Source organism: Streptopelia decaocto (assembly GCF_964273445.1).
Source record: "Streptopelia decaocto genome assembly, chromosome: 8".
Classification (NCBI taxonomy): domain Eukaryota; kingdom Metazoa; phylum Chordata; class Aves; order Columbiformes; family Columbidae; genus Streptopelia; species Streptopelia decaocto.
The window spans coordinates 4,265,169-4,286,118 of record NC_138662.1 but is presented as its reverse complement, the minus strand read 5'-3'; positions in this window follow the sequence as shown (position 1 = coordinate 4,286,118).

Genomic DNA, 20,950 nt, shown 5'->3' with positions numbered 1-20,950 from the left:
GATTCTCTCAGCACTTGGGGAGCGCCCACGGCTGCTCCCACGGCGACGTCTGGGCCGGCTGTAAGGATTTTGTGCCTGATGTTGCAAGCGGGAGCGGCCTCTTGATCGCACGGGCCCAATGGAGCTGGAACGTCCTCCGTTCTCAAGCTCAGGGCAACCGTGGGAAGACCCTGATGGCAGCTGGCTGGTGGTGCTGGGGCTGCCATTTTCCAGTTCCAAAGAGCTGTGGAATGGCCCCAGTTCCACCTGGCTGGCTGTGCTGGGGCTGCCGGTGTCCGGTCCCAGGGAGCCATCAGATGGCTCCGATGCTGCCTGACTGTCTGGGCTGGGGCTGCTGGTCTCCAGTGCTGGGGACCCAGAGGAGGGTTCCGATGCCTCCTGGCTGCCTGTGCTGGGGGTGCTGGTCTCCGGTGCCAGGGAGCTGTGGGATGGCCCCGATCCTGCCTGGATGGTGGTGCTGGGGCTGCTGATCTCTGGTGCTGGAGATCCAACAGACGGCCCTGATGCTGCCTGGCTGGCGGTGCTGGGGCCAGCGAGCTCCGAGCTGGCACTGGAGGCTGTAAGGCGAAGCGGGAAGGTCAAGGGCACGGCCCCCCAGGCCTGGGGCAGGATGGGCCAGATCAGGGCCCCAGCCCTCCTGGAGCAGAGAGGCTCTGCCCAGCCCAGCCGATGTCCCGCTGCCGGGCCCTGCCTGGCCCCAGTCCCGGGGCACCCTTTGGCTCTCACCGGTGCCCAGGCCAGCACAGCTGTCACACTCCCAGAGGGCCCCGCTGGTCCTCAAGCCGAAGCAGCCTCTGTGGGTGCCCTCAGCGGCGCAGGAGCGGCACAGGAACAGTTGCCAGGGCCTGTGGAAGCAAAGGGGTTCATGGCTCTGCGGACAAAGCAACCGCAGCACAGGCTTGTCTGACAGAGCTCTCGTTCGCAGTCCTTCTGCTTTGAGCCCTTGGGGAGACAGAGATCCCACGCAGAGCCCCAGGGTGCAGCTTGGCCAGCTTACCCCCGTCCCTCTCTGTGCTCTCTGCCTTGGGGACAAAGGCACTCCCTGGCATCGCAGCGGCTGTGCCTGTCACCGAGGTCTGCATATGCATTGTTGTTCTCCCATGATGGCGTCCTGATGCAGAAAGGAAAATGGATGAGCCCCTGCTGCCGCGGCATATGGCAGGTGCAGGACGGCCCTGCTCTTCTTTCCCCCCTGTCCTGTTTCCAGTTCCTCCATGAGGCCGAAGCCCAGACTCAGGGGACAGCGGAGGGCCAGGGCTGCTGGGGCAGTCCCTCCGTGGCACAGCTTGCACCCTGCTGTCCTGTGAGCCAGGCAGAAGGACACCGACCTGAGAGGGACTCGGATCCCCAGGACGCGCATTTCTGGGACAAACCGATCCTTATCTCGACAGAGAGGGCACTGGAAACAATTAATGCCAGCGCCCAGAGCCTGTCCCTGCAGGAGAAACACAAGGGCGTGAGTGAGGCCCTGGTGCTGCTGAGCCCTGCGGTGCCCCGGGGCCTGGGGAACGGCTCCCACCTGGATGCAGCCCCTGTGGAACCAGGCGTGCTGGCACGCCGGGCACACCATGGTGCCGTAGGACGTTCTGTCCTCCACAGGCTCCAGGCAGATGAGGCAGGCGGTGTTCTCCGGAGCTGCCTGCAGTTGCTGCTGGGGACGGTGCTCCCAGCAGTAGGACCTGGGGGCAGGAGGAAAGGGATGGGTGAGGTGAGAAGTGCTGGGTCCTTCCCCAGGGCTGGTGAGGAGGGCACAGGAGGTACCTGTAATGAGGAAGGAACTGGGTGATGCATCCACCCTCCAAAGCGCAGGGGAAATGGAAGCTGCGGTTGCAGCCTGGGTACCGGCAGGTGATGGTGGCCCCGCTCTCGCTGCAGACGAAGCAGTCCTGGAAGGGCAGAGCAGCCCCTGTCAGCTGCAGCCTCAGGGCGCCACCGCCAGCCCCGCAGCTCCCCACAGGGCGCAGGACGTGGCCACTGCTTGTCACACCCCGCAGCTCTGCCTGGCAGACGTGGCTCCTGTGCTGGAGCCTCTGCGGAGCTGCTGGGACTGTTGTCCCAGAGCTGGTGGGAAGGTGTGGCAGATGTTCCCCCACCGCTCCCAAAAAGCACCAGGAACTTGTAGACTGATGGATGACTATGGTCATGCACACACCCTTTGATTGAGAGGCAGCCCCCTTGACCCAGGAAAAATGCTTTGGTTGAGAGAAGTTTCTGGAACACTGCCATAAATGACCACAACTCAGATTCAGCTTAGGGAACTCCCTGGCTACCCCGTTTAAGTTGGTGTTCTCAGAGCAGCAGGTCTGCAGTAGAAGACTCTCCTCCTTAGACTGGGACACCATCTAAGGTAGATTTCTTGAGGACTGAGACCCCTCACTGGCAAGCGATCTTCTGGGTTCTCTTGAGAGTCCTATCACATGAGTGGTAAGATTTGCATTTTGAATCATCCTTCTAGAGTTCTGGGGTCCCTTGGGTCTGAATCAGCTGTGCAGTAATTGAACTCCTAACCAGCATCAGAACCTGTGATTTATAACTCTGTCAGAGTCCTGAATATTTTTCGGTAAACCCTGTTTCTCGTTGCTTTCTGCTAAACAGTTCTGGTTGGAATATAGACTGTTTGGAGCTTATCACCTATCTAAATTATTTTTTGGGGTGCCTCCATGGCAGAAGGGCTGGGATTTCTTTCTCAGGGTGTGGGGCAGGCTCCTGCAAACCTCTCCTGGCACAAATCTCCCTGTTCCTGTCAGGTCCTCACCTTCTGCGCTGCCCGCTCCACTATATGTAGAACGTCCTCAGGGAGAAATCCCATGAGTCCATTATAGTTGGGCTGACGCTGAAAAAGCTCGTTGGCAAAAAGCTGCAGAAGAGAAAAGACGAGGAGCTGATGAGGAGAGTGTGTCCGGGCCTGCCCGGAGGGAGCGGCTGGAGGGAGCCCCAGAATAACTCACCAGGCAACACTGATGGGCACAGAGCCCTTGTGCCTCCAGCATGAGCCCGCAGAGCTCCGGGTCAGTGTCTGCCCGGCGACACAGCAGGCAGGCTGCAGGGGAGAGAGCAAATGCCACAGGCATGGGCATCTCTGCGGGCTGGGGGAAGCGTCCCTGAGGGGTTGTCCCCAGGGGGCTGCTCTGTCCCTGCCTGGCTGATGAGCAGGGCTGGAGGCCCTGGGGACCAAGAGGTCATTGTGGGCACTGGGGTCCCAGCAGGTGCCCACAGCCCAACCTGGGCCCCACTTGCTGAGGAGAGGAGGGGCCCTGGCCTGGAGAGGCTCAGAGCTCCTGCCTCCCGTGCCCCCGCTCTCGGCCCCTACTGGCCACCCCGAAATCCCCTGTGCCAGGCTGCAGGAGGGATGCTTTGCTCTCACCCCGCTCCATTGTGTCAGGGAAGTTTCTTCTTCCTTGCTGATACGCCACTATGGCAACAGTGAGTGTTTGGAGAGTCTCTGTCCCAGCAGCGCTGAGCTGTCTCCTCCAAATGCTCCTCCGCTACCTCTGCGGGAGAAGCCAGGCGCGGGTGGGCTTGCAGCACAGCCCAGAGCCCCGAGGTGTGGGGCCCCCTCCTGCCTCGGCAGCCCCGGCCCTGCCCTGCCCTCTCCTCACCTCGCCAGTTCGCACTGACACGCGGCCTGAGCCCAGCGCTCCTTTTTATGGGCTTGGGCCCGTGGGTCACAGTGGCCACTGTGACACCAGCACCGCTGCCCTCCCTGCACACAAATACGGGCGGGGTCGCCCTTGGCCACATGGCAACCACTCTGAGACGGCCACCGCCTCACAGAGGTGGGTGTGAAGGGCCGAGACGGGGCCTGAGCCCTTGACACCCACATAACCGGGGTGGCTGCTCCTGCGGCAAGTGCAGAGTCAAGTGGCAGGTGCCCTGGGGCACCGTCGAGGGCGGCACTTTGGCTACAGGTGCTGTTCAGGCCGTGCAACAGGACTGACTCTGCTTCTGGGCTCCCCGGTCCAGGAGTCACAAGTGAAACTTGGGCCTGGCCTGGGCTTACACATCCCATCCACTCAGATGTGGTGGGTGGCCAGGCCACAGCACAGGACCTCAGCACAGCACCTAAATGTCGCAGGTGGCCCAACATCTTTCTCCCGAACACCTTGGTGCTTTGGTGATGCGCTGATTCCAGAAGAAAAAGCAGTGGGACCACAAGCTGGGGAGCCCGAGCGGAAATGGGCTTTTTCAATGGCAATAAACTACCTTTCAGAGTCAGTGGGAGCCTGTCCTTGGTGGGGTAGGAGACTGCAAGTGGCTGTGGGGCTGCTTTGTAGGTGCCAGAAAGGGGCACTTGTGAGGAAAGAGAGCAGGACACCTCCATCCTGGGCGGCCCCAGCCCTGGCCTGTGCCTTCACAGGTGATTTTGAGGACTTCCCTGATGGAAGAGTGGGGAGGGAAGGCTTGGATCTCCAGAGGTCCTTGCCAACCCCAGCCATTCTGTGATTCTGTGCGAGCACTTGTGGCTCGGCTCTCTAAACCTTGCCAAACATCTCTGCCCAGCTGAGAGTCTTGTGCCAGCCACATCGTGGTCTGGGCTCTGATGCCCTATGATCAGTGAGTAAAGAAACTTCTAAAACAGAGTTTTAAGATTTCTGAAGCAGCATTCGTTTATTGGCTCCAGGCACTCACAGGGATACGTCCACCAAGCAATGGCACTGGTTGGTATCCAGGCAAAGGTTATATTCTCACAGATCAAACATATTCATTACATGTTTGGGAAGTGCTTTACATATGTATTACATTTCTTGGAACCACTAACCATATGCAGATGTCTCTAGCACCTGCACAGAGCAGTGAGTTGGTGGTCTTTCGAGGGCTACGGGAGGAAGTAAGAAGTCTTCATCACATTGTCCTTGCAATGAACTCAAGTCCTGGGCTTGCACAGTTCTTTTGTTACTCTACTTGGAACCTCATGGTCACGCTGAACCAGTTCCTACACTAGTTGGTCTTTCTTATCTACTCAGAGTAAGTGTGTCGCCCTTCAGTTATTCACTGCTTGTCTTAACAATACATACCATTCTTGTAACCTAACATCTGCATAACCTTTTTTTCTAACTTTTATCTTAGGTACCAGCTCTCTCCTCTGGGCAGACCCTGGGGTGGTGGCCACTCGCTGACATGGGCCAGAGCCCCCAGGAAGCCCCCCCAGGGCAAAGGCTGAGCTGCCTGGAGCCTGGACCACAGGGTCTGGACCTCCAGGGGTGGCCCATCAAGTGCGGGAGCTCCCACCAACACTGTCTGTTGGAAAATACAAGTTTTGTCCAGTCTGTCACTTTCCTGTTGGTTACCAAAAAGTCAGCAAAAAGACTACTGAACATTGTTTTGAAAGTGCTAAAAAGCAGGCATTTTTATTGCACTGGGCCGGATGCTCAGAGGATCGTTCTTCTCATTGAATGTGCACATGTCTGACACTTCTTGGTATTTATTGCACATACCAATTGCATATTCATTGGTTTCGACTGCTTAGTTCATACACTAAGCATGAACTATTTACATAATCCCTCCCTTAAGTCCATCTTTGGTATTTGTGGGTCTCTACTGGAGGTTTCTAGTTGTCCCCACTAGTCCTTGCAGCCTGGTGCCCCCCGCCCCGGGTCAATTTTTGACCTAATTTCTTCAGTGTAAGTGTATTGTCGTTTTGTGTTACTACACAGCAAAGGTCACAGAGCTCTTTCTTCAATAAGTGAAACATTCGACTTTCCCAGCTTGCAAACCACAGATTTTTCTAGCACAGTAGTAGATTTCTCTATTCTTAGCAGATCCTCATCGACGGCTACTCTCAATGCCGCGAATTCTTGGTTTTGGTTGACTATTGAGGCAATTCCTGTTCCTGCACCTGCTACACTGAGGGCCACTGTCATACCCAAGGTCAGAGCAGTGATCGGTTCACTTTCCGTTAATCTGTGTGTTAAGACAGTTTCTAACTGATATTCATATTCTTTCGGGTGATAAGTAATTTTAGGGATTATGACCACTTGTATACAAAATTCTTTCATGGTTTTTAGATAATTCATAGAAACACAAGGTGTAAGTCCGGTTTTTGAACATATCCACTTAGAATTATTGGCGGGTATTACCCAATCACCAGGCTTATTAGCTTTAAGGGTGCCATTTATACATAGATACCGTTTTCCAGGGTATATACATATTCCTTGCCCCTGGACTTGTTGCAACGATATTCCTTGAGTATTATTTTCCCACCTACAAGACCCAGGATTTGATCCATTAGCGAGCTTTGCCATATTTCTTAGTCCAATAGCTTCGAAATATGGTGGATTGGTGTTTAAGCATAACCAGCATTCTGCTGTTAAATTTGGGTGTGTTTTGTTAATCACCTGATAGCTCGCATTTATTAGAGTCCAAAGTGGGTTTACTTCTTCTGGTTGTGTAAATGCATCTATATTAGAGCTATCTGCCATTGTTATATTAAGTATCTTAGAAGTTTTATTTATCTCTAATTTCCCCGTTATTATCGCATTAGGGCCTATTGATTGGGATTTCCCTTCTGGGGCAGGTTCTTTTTGTATCTTCATAAGTGTCCCTTGATCAGTTCTAGTCTCCCAGATCCTTACACCCCAAGTTTTGCCAATTGACCACCCCTGGTCTTGCGGTTGCAAGGCTGTAATTTCTAATGTTTTGCAGTTCCCTAGGTCAGAACTACCATAAAGCGATGGGAGAGATTGTTGACAATCTCTAGGCCACCAGTTGACTTGGAGGTATTGATCCGGATTGGCAACGCTCCACGCTGTGGCTATTGTCTCACAACCCCAATAAGCACAATAATATTGATTAGGATAGTTGCAATATCCCTTTCCTGGATTGGAGCTAGGGCACCAATAAGTTCATACTGCACTTCCCCTTTTATGTGGAGGTTTGCAGTGACCAATATTCCAGTCTTCCCCAGAACCTAAATGTCCTAATAAATCACAAATGGTTACGTTAAATGAGGGCGCACCTATGGTGACATTTTCTTCGATCACACGACTTTCCTCTGCTTGAATTAAAGTCCACTTATACGGTCTATGTGCTGTTTCTCCATAGCTCAGCAATAATAGCAACATCAACATAGTGTACCAGATTGGGCTGCATTAACTCTGGCTCATTCCTCCTTGCTTTTTAGTTAGTGCCTGGGTGTGCTGCTTAACATTGGGGTAGCTCGGCCAATATTTTGGCATAGTTCCACTCAGGCTCTTGTTTCCACCATTTCTTATTCCTCTGCCTCACCCGTCGACTCGGTTGCTTCGAGCCACGGGGTAAACCATCCTTTCGGCAGCAAGAATATTCTTCAGGAAACCCTGAATGCTTTTGCTCTCCATGCCTTTGTTTATACGCTTCCCAATTATAGTCTTTGACTATAGGAGAGTGGCACAGTATTTTCTTTATGGTAGTTCTGCAGCACACCCTTGTTATTTGTATTTTAGAGGGGTTGGTTCATTAGGGTGAGAGCAAAACCGCTCAGGCTATGTTTCGTGGGTGTATATACACCACCAGTCAGGACTGTCGGGTTGGATCTCTTTTTCGTGTGACTTTTGATTTCAATGCCAAATCTGTAATTTCTAATTCTATATTATAACATTGATTGCATATTCCTCTAGGGGAATACCGTCTATACAATGCAACCACCAATTGTTCTGGCACACTATGCACCTGAAGCATACAAAAAGGATAACAATTACAATTTATATTAATACATCTAACTCTATGATTTTTACAAATGGGATATTCATGAACAACTTTATCGTTTTTCTGTACTTGCACGATATGATTCAACAAGCCCAAGTCCATTTATTGTTTCCATAGTTTAACTTTCAGAGGGTTGTCTGTGGGCTCTGCAGTCCAGGCGTTAGTCTTGACTGGACCTTTAACTCGGCTGGCGTGTGTCCACCCCTTTTCGGCAGTTTGGATGGCTGTTTCTGTAGTGAGTAAAACAATATAAGGTCTCTCCCACCGAGGGGTTAATGATGTTTCTTTCCATGTTTTTATGAGTACCTTATCTGCAGGTTCTAGGGTATGTATTTTTATGTCCAGCCCATTCTTGTGCCAAGACCCCGTATGCAGTCCCTGCATCTATATTAGTGAACAAAAAAAAATGCCCTTGTGCCTCCAGCATGAGCCCGCAGAGCTCCGGGTCAGTGTCTGCCCGGCGACACAGCAGGCAGGCTGCAGGGGAGAGAGCAAATGCCACAGGCATGGGCATCTCTGCGGGCTGGGGGAAGCGTCCCTGAGGGGTTGTCCCCAGGGGGCTGCACAGAGCTCCTGCCTCCCCTGCCACCACTCTCGGCCCCTACTGGCCGCCCCGAAATCCCCTGTGCCAGGCTGCAGGAGGGATGCTTTGCTCTCACCCCGCTCCATTGTGTCAGGGAAGTTTCTTCTTCCTTGCTGATAAGCCACTATGGCAACAATGAGTGTTTGGAGAGTCTCTGTCCCAGCAGCGCTGAGCTGTCTCCTCCAAATGCTCCTCCGCTACCTCTGCGGGAGAAGCCAGGCGCGGGTGGGCTTGCAGCACAGCCCAGAGCCCCGAGGTGTGGGGCCCCCTCCTGCCTCGGCAGCCCCGGCCCTGCCCTGCCCTCTCCTCACCTCGCCAGTTCGCACTGACACGCGGCCTGAGCCCAGCGCTCCTTTTTATGGGCTTGGGCCCATAAAACATAGTAAACGTCGCAGGTGGCCCAACATCTTTCTCCCGAACACCTTGGTGCTTTGGTGATGCGCTGATTCCAGAAGAAAAAGCAGTGGGACCACAAGCTGGGGAGCCCGAGCGGAAATGGGCTTTTTCAATGGCAATAAACTACCTTTCAGAGTCAGTGGGAGCCTGTCCTTGGTGGGGTAGGAGACTGCAAGTGGCTGTGGGGCTGCTTTGTAGGTGCCAGAAAGGGGCACTTGTGAGGAAAGAGAGCAGGACACCTCCATCCTGGGCGGCCCCAGCCCTGGCCTGTGCCTTCACAGGTGATTTTGGGGACTTCCCTGATGGAAGAGTGGGGAGGGAAGGCTTGGATCTCCAGAGGTCCTTGCCAACCCCAGCCATTGTGTGATTCTGTGCGAGCACTTGTGGCTCGGCTCTCTAAACCTTGCCAAACATCTCTGCCCAGCTGAGAGTCTTGTGCCAGCCACATCGTGGTCTGGGCTCTGATGCCCTATGATCAGTGAGTAAAGAAACTTCTAAAACAGAGTTTTAAGATTTCTGAAGTAGCATTCGTTTATTGGCTCCAGGCACTCACAGGGATACGTCCACCAAGCAATGGCACTGGTTGGTATCCAGGCAAAGGTTATATTCTCACAGATCAAACATATTCATTACTGCCACGGAGGCACCCCGAGGTTAATTTAAGGGACAACAGAGTCCAAAACAACTTTTATTAAACTGGTGAGAAACAGGGTTTTAGCACTCCAAAAGTGACTTAAATAAAGGTTCGGATATCAGTTGAGGAAAATTATTAAGGGGCAGAAACTAATACAACAGGCGGTCCACAGAGTGCATGCACGTGGCTTCACTCAAAACAATACCGGAGCTGTCCCTGAGTCCCGGAGAAGTACACACTTGCCTAAACATGGTGCGGGATTATTTTAAAGAGATACACGTACTCGTAGTGAGTATGGGAAGTGTACACTCGTGATTCCGCGAGGGTAAATTTATAATACACTCGCAATCCTGCGAGGGTTAATTTACTTACACGTGCAAGTGTGCACGGAATCCTACACGTGCTTATGTGGAAGCATGGGAGGAAAATACACACGCGATTGTGCGAGGGGCTCTCGGCGGCCACTCACGATTGTGTGAGGAAATAATTTAAAGTGCACATGCAAATGTGCACGGAAAATACATGTGCAAATGTGCACGAAAAGTATAAATATACTCGCAATTCCGCAAGAAGTTTTACTCACACCCGTGGCGGCGAGGCAAGCGGAGTCTCCATCCCGGGGAGGGGGGGTCTCAGCGGCAGCATCTTGCTCGTGCTCTGGGAGACCCATGACAATGGGCGGAGTGTCGACGAGAGTCCTGTTTTTATGGCTTCTGATCAGATCTGACTGTAGGCATTCTAGAAGCTTCTCTGCACTCCAACACTGGCTGTGAGTGCCCCTGAAGCCTTCCAAACATCCCCCACACTGGCCGCAGGCGCCCAGCGGCTCACTGGTGCCTCGGCACTCCCTAATGGCCCGGAGCAGGGTGCTCTGGGGCCAAACAAAAGAAGCTGTTAGCCTCAAGTAGCAAAGAAAGAGGGAGATGTGCCCACTCCTCCATACTGAAGGAGGGAGGGGGAGAGGGGGGGCAGAGAGGGGGAAGAGAGGGGGGGCTGCATTCTGCCACAATCACATATCTGGGAAGTGCTTTACATATGTATTACATTTCTTGGAACCACTAACCATATGCAGATGTCTCTAGCACCTGCACAGAGCAGTGAGTTGGTGGTCTTTCGAGGGCTACGGGAGGAAGTAAGAAGTCTTCATCACATTGTCCTTGCAATGAACTCAAGTCCTGGGCTTGCACAGTTCTTTTGTTACTCTACTTGGAACCTCATGGTCATGCTGAACCAGTTCCTACACTAGTTGGTCTTTCTTATCTACTCAGAGTAAGTGTGTCGCCCTTCAGTTATTCACTGCTTGTCTTAACAATAAATACCATTCTTGTAACCTAACATCTGCATAACCTTTTTTTCTAACTTTTATCTTAGGTACCAGCTCTCTCCTCTGGGCAGACCCTGGGGTGGTGGCCACTCGCTGACATGGGCCAGAGCCCCCAGGAAGCTCCCCCAGGGCAAAGGCTGAGCTGCCTGGAGCCTGGACCACAGGGTCTGGACCTCCAGGGATGGCCCATCAAGTGCGGGAGCTCCCACCAACGCTGTCTGTTGGAAAATACAAGTTTTGTCCAGTCTGTCTCTTTCCTCTTCTCATGTCCATCTTCCCTCAATGTCTTTTGTTTCTGCCTTGCCGGCTTCTGTGCTTCCTTGGCCTGATGTCTGACTCTCTTTGGACTCTTGTTTTACAAAGAAGCTGCGGATTTTGCCATCTAACATTCCTTGGAAAAAGCAAAGGACAAGTCTGGCAGCCAACCCGCCTGTTGCTATATTCTGCACCCCTGAGCAGGAAACACAGGCAGAAGCACACAACTCTGGATGTCATGGAGGAAGGCACCTTTTGGGACCATTTATTCCAAGGGCATGCTCAAGAAGGTTGCCCTGGATTACATTGCCGAGTTGGATTTTTTTTTCTCCAAGGCGGAGTGGGTGGCAGGTGCACTTGCCGCAGGAGCAGCCACCCCGGTTGTGTGGGTGCCAAGGGCTCGGGCCCCGTCTCGGCCCTTCACACCCACCTCTGTGAGGCGGTGGCCGTCTCAGAGTGGGTGCCATGTGGCCAAGGGCGACCCCGCCCGTATTCGTGTGCAGGGAGGGCAGCGGTGCTGGTGTCACAGTGGCCACTGTGACCCACAGGCCCAAGCCCATGAAAAGGAGCGCTGGGCTCAGGCCGCGTGTCAGTGCGAACTGGCGAGGTGAGGAGAGGGCAGGGCAGGGCCGGGGCTGCCGAGGCAGGAGGGGGCCCCACACCTCGGGGCTCTGGGCTGTGCTGCAAGCCCACCCGCGCCTGGCTTCTCCCGCAGAGGTAGCGGAGGAGCATTTGGAGGAGACAGCTCAGCGCTGCTGGGACAGAGACTCTCCAAACACTCACTGTTGCCATAGTGGCTTATCAGCAAGGAAGAAGAAACTTCCCTGACACAATGGAGCGGGGTGAGAGCAAAGCATCCCTCCTGCAGCCTGGCACAGGGGCTTTTGGGGCGGCCGGTGCGGGGCCGAGACGGTGGCAGGGGAGGCAGGAGCTCTGAGCCTCTCCAGGCCAGGGCCCCTCCTCTCCTCAGCAAGTGGGGCCCAGGTTGGGCTGTGGGCACCTGCTGGGACCCCAATGCCCACAATGACCTCTTGGTCCCCAGGGCCTCCAGCCCTGCTCATCAGCCAGGCAGGGACAGAGCAGCCCCCTGGGGACAACCCCTCAGGGACGCTTCCCCCAGCCCGCAGAGATGCCCATGCCTGTGGCATTTGCTCTCTCCCCTGCAGCCTGCCTGCTGTGTCGCCGGGCAGACACTGACCCGGAGCTCTGCGGGCTCATGCTGGAGGCACAAGGGCTCTGTGCCCATCAGTGTTGCCTGGTGAGTTATTCTGGGGCTCCCTCCAGCCGCTCGCTCCGGGCAGGCCCGGACACACTCTCCTCATCAGCTCCTCGTCTTTTCTCTTCTGCAGCTTTTTGCCAACGAGCTTTTTCAGTGTCAGCCCAACAATAATGGACTCATGGGATTTCTCCGTGAGGGCGTTCTTCATATAGTGGAGCGGGCAGCGCAGAAGGTGAGGACCTGACAGGAACAGGGAGATTTGTGCCAGGAGAGGTTTGCAGGAGCCTGCCCCACACCCTGAGAAAGAAATCCCAGCCCTTCTGCCATGGAGGCACCCCAAAAAATAATTTAGATAGGTGATAAGCTCCAAACAGTCTATATTCCAACCAGAACTGTTTAGCAGAAAGCAACGAGAAACAGGACTCTGACAGAGTTATAAATCACAGGTTCTGATGCTGGTTAGGAGTTCAATTACTGCACAGCTGATTCAGACCCAAGGGACCCCAGAACTCTAGAAGGATGATTCAAAATGCAAATCTTACCACTCATGTGATAGGACTCTCAAGAGAACCCAGAAGATCGCTTGCCAGTGAGGGGTCTCAGTCCTCAAGAAATCTACCTTAGATGGTGTCCCAGTCTAAGGAGGAGAGTCTTCTACTGCAGACCTGCTGCTCTGAGAACACCAACTTAAACGGGGTAGCCAGGGAGTTCCCTAAGCTGAATCTGAGTTGTGGTCATTTATGGCAGTGGTCCAGAAACTTCTCTCAACCAAAGCATTTTTCCTGGGTCAAGGGGGCTGTCTCTCAATCAAAGGGTGTGTGCATGACAATAGTCATCCATCAGTCTACAAGTTCCTGGTGCTTTTTGGGAGCGGTGGGGGAACATCTGCCACACCTTCCCACCAGCTCTGGGACAACAGTCCCAGCAGCTCCGCAGAGGCTCCAGCACAGGAGCCACGTCTGCCAGGCAGAGCTGCGGGGTGTGACAAGCAGTGGCCACGTCCTGCGCCCTGTGGGGAGCTGCGGGGCTGGCGGTGGTGCCCTGAGGCTGCAGCTGACAGGGGCTGCTCTGCCCTTCCAGGACTGCTTCGTCTGCAGCGAGAGCGGGGCCACCATCACCTGCCGGTACCCAGGCTGCAACCGCAGCTTCCATTTCCCCTGCGCTTTGGAGGGTGGATGCGTCACCCAGTTCCTTCCTCATTACAGGTACCTCCTGTGCCCTCCTCACCAGCCCTGGGGAAGGACCCAGCACTTCTCACCTCACCCATCCCTTTCCTCCTGCCCCCAGGTCCTACTGCTGGGAGCACCGTCCCCAGCAGCAACTGCAGGCAGCTCCGGAGAACACCGCCTGCCTCATCTGCCTGGAGCCTGTGGAGGACAGAACGTCCTACGGCACCATGGTGTGCCCGGCGTGCCAGCACGCCTGGTTCCACAGGGGCTGCATCCAGGTGGGAGCCGTTCCCCAGGCCCCGGGGCACCGCAGGGCTCAGCAGCACCTGGGCCTCACTCACGCCCTTGTGTTTCTCCTGCAGGGACAGGCTCTGGGCGCTGGCATTTATTGTTTCCAGTGCCCTCTCTGTCGAGATAAGGATCGGTTTGTCCCAGAAATGCTCATCCTGGGGATCCGAGTCCCTCTCAGGTCGGTGTCCTTCTGCCTGGCTCACAGGACAGCAGGGTGCAAGCTGTGCCACGGAGGGACTGCCCCAGCAGCCCTGGCCCTCCGCTGTCCCCTGAGTCTGGGCTTCGGCCTCATGGAGGAACTGGAAACAGGACAGGGGGGAAAGAAGAGCAGGGCCGTCCTGCACCTGCCATATGCCGCGGCAGCAGGGGCTCATCCATTTTCCTTTCTGCATCAGGACGCCATCGTGGGAGAACAACAATGCATACGCAGACCTCGGTGACAGGCACAGCCGCTGCGATGCCAGGGAGTGCCTTTGTCCCCAAGGCAGAGAGCACAGAGAGGGACGGGGGTAAGCTGGCCAAGCTGCACCCTGGGGCTCTGCGTGGGATCTCTGTCTCCCCAAGGGCTCAAAGCAGAAGGACTGCGAACAAGAGTTCTGACGGACAAGCCTGTGCTGCGGTCGCTTTGTCCGCAGAGCCCTGAACCCCTTTGCTTCCCCAGGCCCTGGGAACTGTTCCTGTGCCGCTCCTGCGCCGCCGAGGGCACCCACAGAGGCTGCTTCGGCTTGAGGACCAGCGGGGCCCTCTGGGAGTGTGACAGCTGTGCTGGCCTGGGCACCGGTGAGAGCCAAAGGGTGCCCCGGGACTGGGGCCGGGCAGGGCCCGGCAGCGGGACATCGGCTGGGCTGGGCAGAGCCTCTCTGCTCCAGGAGGGCTGGGGCCCTGATCTGGCCCATCCTGCCCCAGGCCTGGGGGGCCGTGTCCTTGACCTTCCCGCTTCGCCTTACAGCCTCCAGTGCCAGCTCGGAGCTCGCTGGCCCCAGCACCGCCAGCCAGGCAGTATCAGGGCTGTCTCTTGGATCTCCAGCACCAGAGATCAGCAGCCCCAGCACCACCAGCCAGGCAGGATCGGGGCCATCCCACAGCTCCCTGGCACCGGAGACCAGCAGCCCCAGCACAGGCAGCCAGGAGGCATCGGAACCCTCCTCTGGGTCCCCAGCACTGGAGACCAGCAGTCACAGCCTGGACCGCCGGGCAGCATCGGATCCATCTGATGGCTCCCTGGGACCAGACACCAGCAGCCCCAGCACAGGCAGCCCGGTGGCACTGGGGCCATCCCACAGCTCCCCAGTACAGGAGACCAGCACCCCCAGCACAGGCAGCCAGGAAGTATCGGAGCCGTCCCACAGTTCCCTGGCAGTGGAGACCAGCACCCCCAGCACAGGCAGCCAGGAGGCATCGGAACCGTCCTCTGGGACCCCAGCACTGGAGACCGGCAGCCCCAGCCCTGACAGTCAGGCAGCATTGGAGCCATCTGATGGCTCCCTGGGACCGGACACCGGCAGCCCCAGCACAGCCAGCCTGGTGGAATTGTGGCCATCCCACAGCTCTTTAGAACTGGAAAATGGCAGCCCCAGCACCACCAGCCAGCTGCCATCAGGGTCTTCCCACGGTTGCCCTGAGCTTGAGAACGGAGGACATTCCAGCTTCATTGGGCCTGTGCGAACAAGAGGCCGCTCCCGCTTGCAACATCAGGCACAAAATCCTTACAGCCGGCCCAGACGTCGCCGTGGGAGCAGCCGTGGGCGCTCCCCAAGTGCTGAGAGAATCACCCCCAGCCACGAGGTGCAGGGGCCATCCGTCACCCCGGCAGCTGAGACCAGCAGCCGCAGCACCACCAGCCAGCTGCCATCAGGGTCTTCCCACGGCTCCCCAGAGCCTGAGAATGGAGGACGTTCCAGCTCCACTGGGCCCGTGCGAACAGGAGGCCGCTCCCGGTTGCAACGTCGGGCACAAAATCCGTACAGCCGGCCCAGAAGACGCCGTGAGAGGAGCGGCACACCAGCACCAAGTGCTGAGAGCAGCACCCACGGCCAGGTGGCTTTGGGACGATCTCACCTGTCCCCAATACCCGAGTCCACCAGCAGCCCCAGCCCTGCCAGCCTGGAGGCATTGGGGCTGTCCCACAGCTCCCTGGCAGAGGAAACCAGCAGCCCCAGCACCACCAGCCAGCTGCCATTGGGGTCTTCCGGCACCTCTCCAGAGCCTGAGAGCAGCGGACGCTCCAGCCCCCCTGGGCCTGTGCGAACAAGAGGCCGCCCCCGATTGCAACATCGGGCCCAAAATCCGTACAGCCGGCCCAGGCGTCGCCGTGGGACCAGCCGTGGGCCATCCCCGCGTGCTGAGAGCAGCACCCCCAGCCAGGAGGTGCAGGGGCCATCCGTCTCCCGGACACCTGAGACCAGCAGCCCCAGCACCGCCAGCCAGGAGGCATCGAGGCCGTCCCACCGCTCTGTGGAAGTGGAAACCAGCAGCCCCAGCACTGACAGCCAGGAGTCTGCGGCGTCTTCCAGTAGCTCCACAGAGCAGGAGAGTGGCCAACGCTCCCGGTCCCCTGGGCCTGTGCGAACACGAGGCCGCTCCCGCTTGCAGCGTCGGGCCCAAAATCCCTACAGCCGGCCCAGACGTCGCCGTGGAGCCAGCCGTGCACGGTCCCGGAGGGCTGGCCGTGATCCCCCTGCACCGGCACAATAAAGTTGCTGTTAATTTCTGCACTGGGAGATTCCACGCTTGTTTGTTGGCTTCCTCCTCTTCTTCTCTCTTTCTCAAGGGGCAGCATTAGGGGCCAGGTCCAAAGGTTTGTCCTCCCCCGGAGGGTCGGCAGCACCTTCCTCAGACCCCACTCCTTGCGGGCTGCCCCTGGCCGGCTGCCCAGCGCCATGGCCGTGTGCTTCGGGCCTCGCTGGCCCCGCGGGCCGGTCAGTTTCCCGGGGGAGTTCACAGCCACCCCCAGGGCCGGGGCTCTCTGCCCCTGCTCCAGGAGGGCAGCCCAGCCACCTGCCACCCACTGTGTCTTGGAGAAAAAAAAATGCAACTCGGCAACGTAATCCAGGGCAACCTTCTTGAGCAGGCCCTTGGAATAAATGGTCCCAAAAGGCGCCTTCCTCCATGAAATTCAGAGTTGTGTGCTTCTGCCTGTGTTTCCTGCTCAGGGGTGCAGAATATAGCAATAGGCGGGTTGGCTGACAGACTTGTCCTTTGTTTTTTCCAAGGAATGTTAGATGGCAAAATCTGCAGCTTCTTTGTAAAACAGGAGTCCAAAGAGAGTCAGACGTCAGGCCAAGGAAGCACAGAAGCCGGCAAGGCAGAAATAAAAAACATTGAGGGAAGATTGAGATGAGAAGAGGAAAGAGACAGACTGGACAAAACTTGTATTTTCCAACAGACAGTGTTGGTGGGAGCTCCCGCACTTGATGGGCCATCCCTGGAGGTCCAGACCCTGGGGTCCAGCCTCAGGGCAGCTCAGCCTTTGCCCTGGGGGGGCTTCCTGGGGGCTCTGGCCCATGTCAGCGAGTGGCCACCACCCCAGGGTCTGCCCAGAGGAGAGAGCCAGCCTCTCGGACTACAATGTGGCTGGCACAAGAATCTCAGCTGGGCAGAGATGTTTGGCAAGGTTTAGAGAGCTGAGCCACAAATGCTCACACAGAATCACACAATGGCTGGGGTTGGCAAGGACCTCTGGAGATCCAAGCCTTCCCTCCCCACTCTTCCATCAGGGAAGTCCCCAAAATCACCTGTGAAGGCACAGGGCAGGGCTGGGGCCGCCCAGGATGGAGGCTGTCCTGCTCTCTTTCCTCACAAGTGCCCCTTTCTACACCTACAAAGCAGCCCCACAGCCACTTGCAGTCTCCTACCCCACCAAGGACAGGCTCCCACTGACTCTGAGAGCAGCACCCACGGCCAGGAGGTTCTGGGGCCATCTCATCTCTCCCCAATACCCGAGTCCAACAGCCCCAGCACTGATAGCAAGGAGTTTTCGGGGTCTTTCAGTAGCTCCACAGAGCAGGAGAGTGGACAACACTCCCGGTCCCCTGGGCCTGTGCGAACACGAGGCCGCTCCCGCTTGCAGCGTCAGGCCCAAGATCCCTACAGCCGGCCCAGACGATGCCGTGGGACCAGCCGTGCACGGTCCCACAGTGCTGGCCGTGATCCCCCTGCCCCGGCACAATAAAGTTGCCATTAATTTCTGTTCTTCAGGCACATCACAGCTGTTCTTCTGGGGTGTGCGTTAAGTGCCTTCCTGACAGGCCTTACTGCAGCCTGAACGTTGGTTTATTGAAGTGGGGAGCAGCCATCCTCTCGGAGGGAGGCAGGGGAACCTGGGAGACCTGATGGGCTCTTCTGCCAGTGAAGAGGCCATGAGGAAGGAAAGGACCTATAGAGGGTCCAAAAGAGAAGTCAGTGGCAGCTCTTTGTCCTTTTGTTCTTGACTGCTGTGACTGGGAAGACATGAGCTGTAGGTGTGGCCAGAACGGGTCATGCTCTTCAGGGGGATTGCGCTGGGTGCTCCGAGGTGCCCCCGAGCAATGGAGCTCAAAGGGCGCTGGGCAAAGAGCTGTGGTCGTGCACAGCCGTGCTGTGAACTGCAGTGCTCATTCCCTGGCACCAGATCCAGTCACAACCAGGGCTGTGCTATGGCTCCCAGGCACTGGAAACCAGTAACCGCTGCCCTGCGGCACCAGGGCTGTTAAACGGCTCCCCAGCACTTCAGGGCAGCAGCCTGTCCAGCCCCCTGGAGCTGATCACATATGAAGCTGCTCATGGCTGCAATGCCAGGGCCCAAAATCCCTACTGCCGGCCTGGACGACGCCGTGGCACGAGCCACGCGCTGTCCCTGAGTGCTGGCCCTGATCCCCCTGCACAGGCACAATAAAGTTGCCATGAATTTCTGCACTGGGAGATTCCACGCTTGTTTGTTGGCTTCCTCCTTTTCCTCTCTCTTTCTCAAAGGGCAGCGTTAGGGGCTGGGCTGAGAGGTTTGTCCTCTCCCGGAGGGTCGGCAGTACCTTCCCCAGACCCCCCTCCTTGCGGGCTGCCCCTGGCCAGCTGCCCAGCGCCATGGCCGTGTGCTTCGGGCCTCGCTGGCCCAGGAGACTTCTATTCTGAGAGAGCCTCACAGGCATTTGGTAATAGCTGAGGAGCTCAGAGAACTCGGAAGTTTTCTTTGGATGGCAAGAGCTGTTTCCATGGCTTTGCCACACAGCTTCACAGGGTCCTGGCCTCTCAGCACTGGGTTCAGAGCAGGGGTAGCTCTCACTACATCTCTCTGAGGGCTGGCAGCAGGATCTGGCCACTGGACGAGTGTGCTTGGTCATTTGGGTCAGAATGCTCCCTGGCCTGAAGCCTGTCTTTGTGATGCCCTTCCTGGGAGCCCCAGTCTCTGTGCAGCCACCCAAGCACCAGCAAGACGTATCTGGAGACTATAGGGTGCTTTATTCCTCTGTAACTTTCTGTTTAAACCCAGGTAGCTTACAGCAGACTTACAGAAATACAAAGGTTTCTCCCTGAGAAAAAATGACTTCACACCTTGCTCTCTTCCTAGTGTGGTGGTTTAACCCATCAGGGAGCTAAATGCCACATGCAGCCATTTGCTCACCAACCCCCCCACACTGTGGGATAGGGGAGAGAATCAGAGGAGTAAGTGAGAAAACTCCTGGGTTGAGATAAAGGCAGTTTAATACACAAAGCAAGAGCTACACCCACAGCAAAGCAAACCAAAGGATTCATTCACCACTTCCCATGGCCAGGGAGGTGTTCAGCTGCCGCGATTGAGAGACAGGATGCAGTTTGATGCAAACAAAATGTCCGCTTTATTAGTGTACGTCACATACATTTATACTTTTCCTCAGCAACGTGCTTCGAGCTGATTGGTGTTTCTGTTACCGTGTTACAGACTGATTGGTCTAAGACATTTTCTTAAACAGTTACTACCCCAACCCAAGCAATCTTCCCTGTGCAAAACAAGAGTCCCCTTTTTACAGGACAACCTTATTAACTTGTGAACCTTGTCTAAACATAGAATCAGCACTCTCCACTCCTCCTAATTAAGGTTTACGCCTCTATCCTTCCCATGGCCTGTGACCAACAAGTTCCAGCACATCTCCTTTTACCAACTGATAAGTGCTGGGAGTTTTGCTGAGGCCAGCCAAATCCTGTCCCACATTCAGCCGTCCCCAGGAACGCAGGGCTCCATCACACGTGGTGATTACTTGGGAAGACAAATGTCATAACTCCAAACGCTCCCAGCCATCCCTTTTCTTCCCCCAAAATATATACTGAGCATGACATCACATGGTAGCAGATATCCCTTTGGCCAGTCTGGGTCAGCTGTCCTGACCATGCCCCCCTCTCAGCTTCTTGTGCACCTGCAGCTTAATGGCTAAAAAGTCCTTGACTTGGTATAAATATTGCTTGGCAACAACCAAAACATCAGTGTATTATCATCATTCTTCTTATATTAAAACACAGCACTATACCAGTTATTATGAAGAAAATTAACCGTATGCCAGCCAAGACCAGGACACCAAGGTACGATGAAATCACAGCACCAGGCAATTCAGGAACTCTTTCCACCTTAGCAGCAGACATTGGGACTCAGCCTTAACAAGCTGCAGACTCACTGGCTAATTCACATCTGGAAAGCAACTGAATTTCTCAACTTCTGCCTCTGTTTACTTTTGTCTGCAAATACAACAATCTACTTTCCAGCCAGGGGGGAGGAAAACATGAGGAGTCACTGTGCCTGAGGGTAGGGGGGACAGGACTGTCAGCACCTTGGCACCAACCTGAGTGCATGAGGACAGCCACAGTGGGGAACAAAAAGTGCTAAAGAGCCATCTACTGCCCTACTGAAAGCTCCAGATCTCACCCTCACCAGGGAATGTGCAGCTGCCACAGTGACATTTTATATTAGGCCAAAAAGTATATTGTACACTAGTATCACTTAGATATCCAGCTATAGCATAATTATTAGAAGTGTAGTAAATAGAGTGTGTAACCGTTGTCTAAATTGTCATCTAAATTGCTGCTTAAACCATTGTCAAACCACTGTTTAGGACTTGTGGGTGATGTGGTGGTTGGAGGCTGTGTTGGGTATAGTGATAGATAGAGTTCCTTTCCTTCCTCATGGCCTCTTCACCAGCAGAAGAGCCCATCAGGTCTCCCAGGTTCCCCTGCCTCCCTCCGAGAGGATGGCTGCTCCCCACTTCAATAAACCAACGTTCAGGCTGCAGTAAGGCCTGTCAGGATGAAACAAAGAAAGAAACAACATTCCTCCTTCAATGGCTCCTCACACCTTGTTACCCTGCTGCAGAGCACATGGGATCTTTTTGCTCTACAGGGCCTATGAGGGGGACACAGACCCTCAGTCTCAGGTGCTGCTTTGACCCTCCTGAAC